This window comes from Neltuma alba, unplaced genomic scaffold, assembly GCF_004799145.2.
Source record: "Neltuma alba isolate B1F8T4 unplaced genomic scaffold, ASM479914v2 tig00010389_pilon, whole genome shotgun sequence".
Taxonomy (NCBI): domain Eukaryota; kingdom Viridiplantae; phylum Streptophyta; class Magnoliopsida; order Fabales; family Fabaceae; genus Neltuma; species Neltuma alba.
In genome coordinates, this window is record NW_021635292.1 from 89,694 (window position 1) to 102,278 (window position 12,585).

General features: G+C 33.3%; 2 long non-coding RNA genes across 2 annotated transcripts; both read right to left on the minus strand.

The window, feature by feature from the left end:
• Positions 1–1,411: 1,411 nt before the first annotated feature.
• LOC114756378 (uncharacterized) lies at positions 1,412–2,366 on the minus strand. The gene is made up of 3 exons (XR_003741445.1): positions 2,296–2,366; positions 2,002–2,051; positions 1,412–1,869 (listed from the first exon to the last, which is right to left on the minus strand). It is a non-coding gene; the product is annotated as an uncharacterized LOC114756378 (long non-coding RNA).
• A 4,328-nt stretch (positions 2,367–6,694) lies between these two features.
• On the minus strand, positions 6,695–7,972 carry LOC114756377 (uncharacterized). The gene is made up of 2 exons (XR_003741444.1): positions 7,743–7,972; positions 6,695–7,227 (listed from the first exon to the last, which is right to left on the minus strand). It is a non-coding gene; the product is annotated as an uncharacterized LOC114756377 (long non-coding RNA).
• Between the last annotated feature and the right edge of the window lie 4,613 nt (positions 7,973–12,585).

A 12,585-nucleotide genomic window follows, 5' to 3' on the forward strand; every position in this document is an offset into this window, starting at 1 on the left:
TGATTGGGCAATACGACCCTAGCAATTTTTTTTGGGCGCGTAGTGGTATTAAATGTATTTTTTTCTTGTGCAAAGCCTAGTATATTTAATATAAAATTTTATGTGTATAGTTACATAAACACATATTACGTTTTGTCCTTGTTTATTGAGAATGATATCTGTGACTACTGTTGTTTTATCTGTTTGTCTGTCCCCAATAATTAATTATAATAGGCCACGCCCTATAGGAATCATTAAATCAATAGCAATAAGTCCTGCTTGAAGAAGCTAGTATACGGAACGTCTTGATATAACTCCGGGAGTAGAGATTCAATTAATTGAGATTCCAAAACTAAAGTTTCTCCTCGACCGTCAATTGGTTTAGCCAAGACATTTATAACATGACCCAAATTAGCCTCACTTATTGGTATTTGAGCAATTTTTCCTGTTGTTTTTACCGCATTTCATTATATTCTCTCGCAAAACCTAGCATTAAATTCTATTTTTATTTGATTAAATAAATAGGAAAAGGAATTAATTTTCCCAATTTCTTAATAATATACTAATCATATTGATGATCAATAAGCATCGCATTACATTCCGTATTGTTTTGCATTACATCACCTTCTTTAAGAACATGGGAATTGAATTTCCAGTAATAATTTCTTCTATTAACAGAGAGAGAGGAAAGCTTCAGATAAAATTCAGTCTGATTACTACACCAAAAGGGTGGGAAAATGACGCTGAATACTTAATATTTCAATAAGATAGCTGTCATCTTTTGACATAAAATTTGATGGTTAGTACCAAATAACCATCAAATTTTGCCACCAAACAAATCCCAAGTTTTGAAATTTGATGTTTCGCAGTGAACCTTAGAGCCATTAAACTCCAATATAATTCAGAGCCATTGTGAGCTTTTGATGCTTTCAATCTTTATTAACTCTTTTTCATATGCACACATACGGGCTAAAAACGGGTCTCTTAGATCGTGGTTGCGAATGGTTTGCAAAGTCTCCCTCTTTTGTCCATCACTGGTGTAGAGTGTTAGACTAATACAGATTACGTCAGGTCATCATCGCACTCTGCTTTCTTTTTTGGGTTCCATTTTTCGAAGTATTTATTTTAAGGTTCAATCTATCTTAAAAAAAATTTCTGTTGCTTAATTAAAAGGCGAATTTTTTAATTACCATTTTAAATTATTATAGATATGAAAAATTTAAATTAACATTATTAAATATATACTCTATATTAAAATATATCTATTCTAATTGTCAATGATTAAGGAAAAATCTAATTTTATATAAAAACAATAACATTGTTATATGTTAAAAGTGATATTTTACTAATAATTACTCTACTATGCAAATTTAATTTAATACAATTCATTTAATATCAATGTAAAATATAAATCATAAGTAAATCTTCTATCTTGATGCCAAGGACAATACGGACTGTATGCTTCCGTTCTTCATATATTCATGTACAAGGTAGTGACAGCCGGGCCTTGACACATTAGATACTAGAGATGGAAGGTTTCGATGTCAAATTTGACCAACTTTAATAGCCAAAAAAACTGGGTGGGTGGGTTCGTAGATTTATTAGAAAACTAGGCATGATATTTCATCTGAAAATTAATGAGGGGTCTCTGCTATTGATTTTCTTGCACATTTCAACATTTCCCATTGAGCTGTTTTTTTGTGTGGGTATTTTCAGCTCCAAGGACAATGTTCATGTTCCAGCTCTTCTCGTAACATCCATCCAAGTAACTAACACATTCTTCTTTGGTTCCCAACTTATTCTCTTTAAAAACTAATAAATTCATCATGTTAGCTGTCACCTTCTCTTGCCTATTAGACACAGTCATGTGTAATACTGTGTCTCCTGTCACTGTCATAATTTCAAGGAGACTTGTAATACCCGTTTTTCAAAATAATCAAAATAAAAATGAAATAATTCAATAATAAAAAGAAAGTACAGAGAACAACCTATGCAAAAATAAAACAAATTTTTCACTGTTACCTGGATTTAATCAAAGAAATCACAGCCGAATTCGCTGAGAGCAAGCCAGTCTGAAAAAAACCAAAATACAAAAAAAAAAAAAAAAAAGAAGAAGAAGAAGAAAAGAATGCGTAAGCAAGTTGAAGGAAAAACCAAGGATCATGAGACTATGGGACTATAGGGATAGAATATGAAATTTGGTGTAAGCTGTTCAAAGGTAACCAGCAGTTCGAGGATTTGACAGGAGAAGAGGAAACATGGGGGCATAGATGATGGAAAAGAACAATAAAGGAGAAGATAATTAAGAAGCCTAACCTTTCCATGGACATAGATGAACATCTCTCCTTCCATATCCATTCCCATTTGGCGAGTTATAGCTGAGAGATGGAAGGTGGGAAGAACAATAGAGGAATATATATATCTAGAGACATAGAGGCGGAGGGAGGGAGGGAGTTTGCTATGCCAAAAGTGAACGGTGATGATCTGAATGGACAGGGAATCCATTCACACACTGATTTTGAGGTCAAAAAAATAAAAAAAGAGAGACAGAGAATCGTGTCTTTATTGCGATGGACCCATTTGGGATTTTGGGGTGTGTGATCGAATAATTCATCGAAGATTCCTTCCTTGCCATCGTTTCTTTTTATGTGCTTTAGCGGCAATATGATGCCAAAGCTCGACAACCATCATGAGAGCTCTGCTTTGCTCTGGCTTTGTAATTATGAACTGACCACTTTGAAAATTATAATAAAATCCCAAAAAAAATTAATTACTAGTAAATCTCAATAATAAACGAGTAGTTGTCATTTATTATGTTATAATTTATATCATTGCATGTTACTCATTTTATTATTGAGATTTTTTAGTAATTAAGTTTTTTATTTTGAATTTAGAACAATTTACCCATGTATATTTCATGTTAAAATATTGTAAGAAAATGTATGTTATAAATTAGTGTGTGTTTGGCAACCTTGCTGATAGATAAGGAGTTTAATCATGTTAGAACTTGAAGTTTGCAAGTTAAACGGATGGTTTTGTTAATGAGATAGAGATATACACATTAACATCACATAGTAATAAAAGGTTTGTAATGAAAATTAGGGTTTAATTATTTAATTGAGAGATTAATGAATTAATTGAATTAAACACTTATTTAGAGACTTGAGAGAGCACTTATAGGCAATTTTAAGTCCTTAACTAGCATAATTTATACTTAAGAAGCAATTATGATTGAGATTTAATTGAGTACTTTTAAAATACAATGGGGAAAATAATCCTAGAACCCATTTTGTCTTTGGAGTTGAAGAATCACTTTTTTTCTTTTAATTTCTAATTTTATAAATATGTTCGTTTTGCTCTTGGTATATTTGTGCAACTCAAATTAGGTAAAAATATAATAATTAATATTTGATCGGGTTTAGTAACCAAATTCTCATGAGAACAATACTTTTCTCGTCACTTTATTATTGTCACAAGCTGTGTACTTGAAAAGCGAACAAAGATGCTACCACTATTTTTTTTTTAAAACAGTTTGTAGAATAACCGCTATAAATTAATATCATGAAAGCTTTTTTTTTTTTAATAGTAGCAAGTATAACCCTGCAAGCATTCTCATTATTTAATGTGAGGCTAACATGAAAGAGGCCAGGAAGCAAAGGGGATAGCAAGGTAGAGCCATTATTAAAGTTGCCCCATTATTAATAAATGTGGTAATCTTCTTTGACTCAGCTTGTAGAATATATACGTGCATTGAAGCTGGGTATTAAATTGTGGTTATTAATTATTTGGTGGGGAAACATTACTGAAGATGCTTACTGTATCTAGATATGTGAAGGTGAAAGAACAATCTAAATAGGTTTGCTCTCAAAACGGAATAACGGAATGGCACTATCATGATTCATCAATCACATGCAACTATCAACAATAATATATAAATTGTCTTCATTGATTCAACCAAAATACTCTCACCCATCCAAAAGTACCAGTGGCTTGCCATTTTTACTTTGAAATTATAATATTTGACAAATGTAATAAAAATATCGTCATTAAATTTTATTTTTTTTATCCTCCCTGCCCCCAAAAAAATGCATTCTTATACCCTGCAAAGCCAGGAGAACCCTCTCTTTTTTGCCTTCTTCTTCATTCTCTTTTCAGTTTCTTTTCCTTACAAACTCTCTCACACCAGTGAAGGGGGAAGGACAAAAAAAAAAAAAGACTTCGTATTTGCAGGCAAATGCATGCACATGATTCGCAATTTTTTAAATATTAAACAATTATTCTATTATCAAAAAAGATTATTTGCAAAAATTCAAATGCTCCATTCAGAAACGCGTTCTGTGCTTCATAGTAAATGGGAGGTACTTCCTGAGCAATCTGGGTTTCTATAACATGTTAGTCACTAGTCCCCTGAAGGTTTCTGAGCAATCTCATTTTCCTTTCCATTTCTAAGACTCCACCACATGATTTCCTTAATTTTATGCAGCAGCATCTTAATGGTCCCATTCTTTTTTTCCTCCAAATTGCTTTCTTTGATTTAATTCTTTAACGGAGAAACAGTGAAAGATGCTTAGCATGTGTAGATGTGTGAAGGTGAAAAGATTGAAGTTTGTGAGAGGGCAGGACGTGGGTGAAACAATAAATATTTTACTGTATGATATACCTCCATATATCATTCATTGCTGGTGTATATCGAAAATAAAATAATATTTTCAATGAATAATAATTAAGTATAAATTAAAAAATCGTCATCGTTACATTTTTTTAATTCTCTATACTGTTTCTTCTGATTTTCGTCCTGCTCTTTCTTTTTACTTTTATCTGTTTTTTCACAAGCTAAGTCGTCCTGCTCTTATATTTTGGCATAGCACTGTTCGCATTTGGTGGGTCTTTCCTGGCTGGTTCCTCTTGTTGAACTTGAAGCACAAAACTTACCTAAAAGAAGCAGCCCACTACTAAGCTATGGCTTAGCCTTTTTTCTACTCTGTAGGAGAGTTCTGAGACCATTCGATAGCTCTTTATGACTCTGCATCGCTTTTTTCTTTGGTGTGATATGGGGCAGACGCCCTTCCATTAATTCCTCAAAGCAACAAGTCTCAGGCTACTGAGGCTAGTAGCGCCTTTAGAATCTCCATACGATTGCTCTTTGTTATTCTGTATCTTTATACCTCTCTTGGTTGACGAATGTTCTGGAGCTCTGGCGCCATTGTATTAAGAGATCGGGAGAACATTGAAGCTTCGAATAAAAGGTAAATTTTCCTCTTTCGAAGTTAGATTGCCTGCAATTATTTTATTGTTTTCTTATCTGTACTTGCCACGGAGTTCTGCTGGTGCTGTGCTACTTTCTTTCAAGTGCTGAGGAGCAAAGTGTTAGCTATTAAGGATAGAATCCGGAATTCCAAGTGGAAAGCAATGCCTGGTGATTTCCCTCCAGAAATTCTACTGGAAATTCTTCAGACTTCCCAACAAGTCTCTTGCGAAATTCACTTCTGTTTGCAGAGCTTGGAATTCCCTGATCACTGATCATACATTCATATTTGATCATCTCAACCGAACAATTCAAGCCAGTAATGGAAATGGTTCCCTCTTTCAGCTCTATCATCGAACTGGAAGAGGCCCCTGGGAGTTCTTCGGGTTTGAGGAATTTTACTCACTATACTCGAATAACCAACAAATCGATCACTTCTCTGTTGAGGGATTTCCACTAACTCGCCTGTCTGCATCGCGTGGTTTATTAACGGTGGTTGGCACTTGCAATGGCCTCGTTTGTATTGGTAAACGGTGGTTGGCACTTGTGAAACGCATAATTATTATGGGCGTGGCCTCAGGCGCCAAATACAAATGTATTAGCTCTTGGTAGCGATGGAAAGGCGGTGCTAAGACTTGATAACACATGACCCAATGACACATTTGGTGAAGCCTTTAACAGATGGAAAATGCTTTCATGCTTTTGTTGGATCATATGTTGAGAGTTTGGTTCTCATAAATAAAGAACCAGACGTTTTGTCTTACTAATCCATCCAGTAAAGGCATGGTTGTCACATGGGGAATTAATTTTGCTAGCTGAATTCTTGCCATAGAAGTCTGGTGTCAGATTTAAGACTAAATGTTACTAGTATTATATTTCTAGTTCTCTGCTAATCAGAACTTTCCAGTATTTACTTCAAAGGCAGATTTTATTGTCGTTTGTTGTCGAGTTTCTTAATTTACCTTTCGTATGTATGAGTTGGTTTAATTAGTAGTAATAAGAGATGTGTTCAAATGAGATTTTGATAATAAATTAGAAATTAAAGTTTAAAGATAAACAGAAGTGAAAATAAAATGGTATGAAAAATGGACATTGTTTAATATACAAAATGCCACAAGCCTTCTTACAAGGGTAGAGCTAGAAACTAAGTACATATACGAGGGGGTCGAAGTTAAAAATCATGTATAGCACAAAGGTTTTAGGGAATATCATGCAGCCGGTGGCTATACTTTCTTCTAATTTTTAATCAATCTCTAAATGCTTACTAATTAAAATGACATCTTTTATAATCAGAGAGAGCGAGCCACAACTCGTTCACGTCCACTTCGCCTTCCACACTTCGTCTCTCCGCACGCACAGTTGTGCCATTTTTGGGGAAGACTACTAAGATCTGAATAGTAGAGACGGTTTGTGTCGTTGAGATTATTGGAACAAAAGTGGTCCTGCAAGGTGGGTTTTGCTCGGTACATGTAATCTGGAAAGTGCATTATGCTCTATTAGACATAACATCAAACACTTTGTATACAATCTGTTTCCTTTCCCGTGCCCATCAGGCACGCTGATTAAACAATGACTAAAAGAAGATAAACCAAACCAAAACAAAACTCTTCTTATATGATTTTTACCCTCTGGTATAATGCAAATTGCAGAGCTAAATGTACCATCCACTTGTTTTACATGATATTCTCATCTCTGTGTGAGGAGGGGGGGGGAGAGATAGGGTGAGTGAGATTTCAATTCTTTTGAAAAGCATCTTGAAAATAAAAATCATAAATGCATCAAGTGAGTGTAGGGAGTGAAGAGTAAAGAGATTTTTATTAACTAAGATTACACTAATTTACTTGCTACTCCTCATTCTGTCATGTCCCCTTTTTATCCCTTTTCACTGTTATTTTGGCCGTGCGTAGCGTCCTTTCTTGTTTGTACATTTCAAATACTTCTGACCACTTGTTACTAGTTTAATCAAAGAAATCACAGTCGAAGTCACCGACAACCAAGCGTATCTGAAAATCAAAATGCAAATGAGAAAAAGGAATACTGTAAGCAAGTCAAAGAAAAATCAGATCTTGAAAGGAGACAGATGCGAACAAAACTAAGAATCATATGGGAATATGGGAATATAGGGGTGGAATATGGAATGTGAACAAAAATCTTCAATATGTAAAACAGAAATTTTCTGTCTGATTAAAAAAAAACAGTACCAAAAAAAGGGATTCCTCAACTAAATAGGTGGCTTTAGAATGTAGTAATTCTGAAGTAAAGCTGAGCATCGTAAGATGCATCATCGCCCAACACATTTACACAAATAAAAGTATCACTACTCATCATCGCCTGATGGAATGAAGTAATTTGGAACACAAAAGAAGAGAAGGGGAAAGAAAAAAAGAATGAGAACGCGTCACAACATGAAATCAACTTCTCATAGCATAAAGAGGAGAAAAAAGAATATGGGTATGGATGAAGAAGAAAAAAATAATAGAACAGAAGATAATTTATGAAATCGCGAAGGAAACCTAACCTTCCCATTATCTTCGTGCTTTAGAGACTTCATAGTACCTGCATTGGACGAGTGTACAGCAGGAATATATATAGAGGCAGAGGAAGAGAGAGAGAGAGAGAGAGTGTGTTTGCAATGTTAAAGTGAGGGAATAATGATAATGCTGTGCTTCATTGCCATTGGATGGTCCTTTTATAGCAATTAAATGGATCCTCATTCTTTAAAAAAAAAATGTTAAATTACAAAAGAATCACTCTTTTAAAAAAAATAATGATAAATTAGAAAAGAAAACTATTGTTATGGTCATTGATGTTAAAAAAATTAGTTAAACTAGTTATTTGTAGTAAAAGTTTTTTTGTTTTCCTAAATTACCGTCTTTTATCATGTTAATTTGAACTACCCATTAATTAGGAGCTTTCTTAATACGTGGAATCAATAAGAATATTTTAAGATATAAATTTAAGAGATAAAATAGATTAACTTATTATATTGAAGACCAAAATAAACTTTTTGTCTAACTTCTATGCATGTTTCAGACAGTAGAGAAAAACTTGGTAATTTTAACATTTCAATTATTTTTAAGTAGCTTGCGTCTGCCATCTGCATAGAATCACCAAAGTGGAGTTCACTGGTTCCCTAACAATTAATGCCAATGAGAATGCTTGAAGAGCAGTAATTTTCTATTTTATCTGCAGTTATCGGTCCATTCTACTGCGCATATAAACCATAATAGCTAGAAGATTGATAGCTTTAACAAAATAATGGTATATTAGAAAGTTTAACGACAAAAAAGAAGTGAGAATAAAATGTTGTGAAAAATGGACCTTTTTTTAATATATATAATGCTACAAGCCTCCTTACAAGGGCAAAGCTAGAAACTAAGCATATATATGAGGTGGGTGAAGTTAAAGAGCATGCATAGCACAAACTTTTTAGGGAATATCATTTAGCCTGTACCAATGCTTACTAATTAAACTGACATCCTTTAATTAAAGGGAGGGAAAGGGAAAGCCACTACTCGTTCACATGCTATACAGCGAGGCCGTTGGTGCCATCTTAACAAAACTGGGCACACCTCCACTTCTCCTTCCACATTTTATCTCGTCGCACCCGCGATTGTGTCATTTTTTGGGGAAGACTAACATCTGAGCAAAAGTGGTCCTGCAAGGTGGGTTTTGCTCGGTACACGAAACCTGATTCATTGTACAAATGAGAAAATTAAAGTGCATTATTCTTTTTTTTTTTTGGTTGCCCAGAGTATCCTCTCACATGAATAGTAAGAGACTAATCTCTCAGGATACTGTTAGGTACCGTAACAGGAACCCCTCCCAATAATATTTTTCTCCATATACACTGCCCTAAGATACCCAGGACATAATGCTTAAAGTCTCTAAGTCCTTTCCATTTGAACCTTGGTAACGTGCATTATTCTCTATTAGACATAACATCAAACACTTCGCGTACAATCTTTCTTTTCCCGAGCCCATCTTCTTGCGTACTGATTAAACAATGACTGAAAGAAGAAAAACCAAAACAAAACAAAACAAAACCCTCCTTCTATAATTTGTGATGTTCCCTTTTCAGTCCCTCTTTTCTCTTTCTCCAATTTTAGACATTTCTCGCTAACTGTTCTAGCACGTCTCTTTCCTTGGCATCTTTACTCCTTTAGTGGACAAGCTAGCTGGCTTCCATTATTGGAGTCTAGATGTGATCGCCTGTCATGTAAATATTCAAATTACTTAACTAAATTAACCCTATATAGTATACAAGTCAACCTAGTTCGTCTCTCTCTATGAGGAGCTTTGTTAAAATTTTAAAAACCTTTTTAATTAAGAAAAAGGTGATGTAGAAAAAAGAAGAGTAGGAAAGAAAATTGATTGATTTGTTTAAGAAAATAAATTGACAAAAATAAAAGAAAATAACAATAAGTAAAAGGAAGTGAAAGGAATGAAGACTTTACCAGAATGATGTACTTTCCAAGGACGTTGATGAGTGGCTATCACGGTTCAAAAGGATGAGGAGTTTGTATAAAAATAATTACTAAGTTAACAAGAAAAATCCTAGATAACATCTAAGTCGTGATTAATTAATTAATAATTATACCTAGAGAATTAGCATATAATCACCTTTCAATTAATCATTTAAAAACCACTTAGTTGTGAATTCAATTAAACAATTATATCTTGTTCCTAAAGAGACTTATCTATCGAAAACCCTAAAGCATGAACTACTTGTGCAAATCAAAACAGAAATCTATAAAGATAAATACTCATAGAATCACGAGGAAACTGAAAATATATTTATCAAAAGCTTCAAAACATAATTGTTCAATTGAAACACAAATCAAATATTAGTCTACAAAAGAAATCAAAATCCTAGCCTAGGAAATTTATAAAAGCAATGTACTAGTGGATTGAATTAAGAAAACTAACAAACTCTCTAATATAAACAAGAACTCAAGCCATGTCATCTCATCCTCAGGAACAAAGAAGACTAGCCACACATATGGCTAGATGACACCATAATGATAAAAAGAAAATGATGAAAAGAAGACAGTAAAACAGCCGGACACAAGAGGAAGCCAAGTGTATGCTCGTGTTTGTGTAGTGTAGATGGCTTTGTTGTTTCTCCAAGGCTCCCTTGATCTCCTTTTATAGTTTTTGAATCTCTCCTAGTTGGATGAGAAAACCCTTGAGTCTTCTAACTTGATCTTTTATCTTCTTTTATCTTGTAATCTTAATATAACTTTGAATTTGAATTCTCTTGATTCGGTGTGATCTTCATGGCAACCATAGTAAAAGAGCTTTTGAATTTAAATGATATTGGATAAAAGGATAATATCTCAAATTTGAATAATGATATTGTGGCTGAATGAATTAGGGTTGGGGTTTAGAAAGAGGATAAAAATGATAATGTGGATATTTGGAAAATTAAATGGATAATGGAATATGAATAAAATATTTATTCAAATTCAAAATAAGATAAAGGAACTATCCACAAAAGAAACTAATTATTCAAGCTCTTTAATTTATGGTGGAAGATAAGAGATATTATGGCTAGATATTTTAAATAATTTCTAATTAGATAATTAGAAAATCCTCTTGTAATGTCACATGGCTACCACAAATGTAGTTTTCTAAGAGGTCCATGTTTTGCTTGACAGAATATTTCCTGGAATCAAAGCAAAGATACCTTTCAAAAGGGAAATCATAAAAATATAATAAAAAAATGCACTTTTAAGCAATTAATTCATATAATTTCCTTAAATCAAAATATGAGTATCTATTGCATTTTAAACCCTTCAAACATTATAAAATCTCTTAATTATACATAAAAATATATTATAAAATAGGGATACATCAACATGTATGCCAAACTCCTTATCCCTTTGGAGTTTTGACAAAAATATGGGAAATGGTAATTAGAAGTGGCTTATTTCTCAGCATTGATAAACATAGTCACCTATATTTCTTCGATCATCGTGTTCATTTTACAAGATGACCTGTGAACGTGATTGGTAAAATTTTCTTGTGGTCCAAAATGAGCAAAGTGTTTTGGGGTCAATTATGACGATTAGGTGTGAAGGGCCTTATTGTTTTGACAAGAAGTCTTGGATTACAACGTAAAAAACTTCACCTAAATAATACTCCTCTGGTCCTTAATATAGGACTCAATTCTTGAGTTGGTTTTGGTCCTAAATATAAAACTCATTTCTCATATTTATCAATTTTCTCTAAATTACCCCTATGGATACTCCCTTAACCATAATCAAGTAGAAGAGGGAAAGGGGTATTAAGAAAGATGATTATGGTGTTTTAGGAAAAATGTGTCACTTTTCTTATAATTAACTAACTTACCTAACTTCCTTAATCTAATCAAATTAGTTAAATGGATCTTATATTAAGGACCGGAGGAGTAATAAATTTCAAGTTGAATACTTATAAAATAAACTGACGCATCATAAAATCCATTCTCAATTACTATGTAAAAATCGTATTCTTTCTTTTCAGGTTTTACTGATACTCCTGTGAGCCGTAGGTCTGAGCTCATAGATTCATTTACCAGCGTAATCCTTTTCCCCGCGTCTTTAATTTCACAGTGTTATAAACTGTGTTTGTGGGGTAATGATTCTATGCCCGTTTGGATCAGCAATTAGAAAAATAGCTTATAGAAAAAGTAGCTTATGGAAAAGTGAAGTTGGTAAAAGTTAAATTGGATAAGCTGAATTGTGTTTGGATTTGAGTTCAGAAAAGTCAATTTGCAAAAGTGAGATTGGTAAAAGCTTGTTTGGATTATAGTTGAGTAAAAGTAAGTTTGGCTGAAAAATTACCAAAATGGGTATGAGTTTTAATAAATAATAAAACATGATAAAAAATTAATTTCAAATAATACAATAAAATTAAAATAAATTAATATGAAGAAATCAAATTTAATGAGTGGATTAAATTTTAAAATTTTAAAGAAATCATAAAAAATATTTTAAATATACATTGAAACATGGAGAAAAAAACAGAACTAAGATAATATAATAAAGAAGTAAAATTTGATGAATGAATTAAAATTGAAAACTTTAGAGAAATCATAAAAAATATAGGGAGGCAGAGAGCTTTTCTCTCCAGTGGTGAAGCTCGTCTTTTCGATAGGGAGGCACGAAAGAAAGACTGGAAAAGGAGGAAGGTCACGGGCAGGGAAAAGGCAGAAAAAGAAACAAATAAAAAAATGGAGAGAGAACTGACAAAAAATAACGGTCTAGAGAGCTTTGTGATCGGGTGTTGCAATATCAAAAAGCTTCTCCACAGAGCTTAACAGATGGGGGGGTGCAATCTGAATTTTGGCGGATAAGCTGGATGGCCCAAACGCCGAT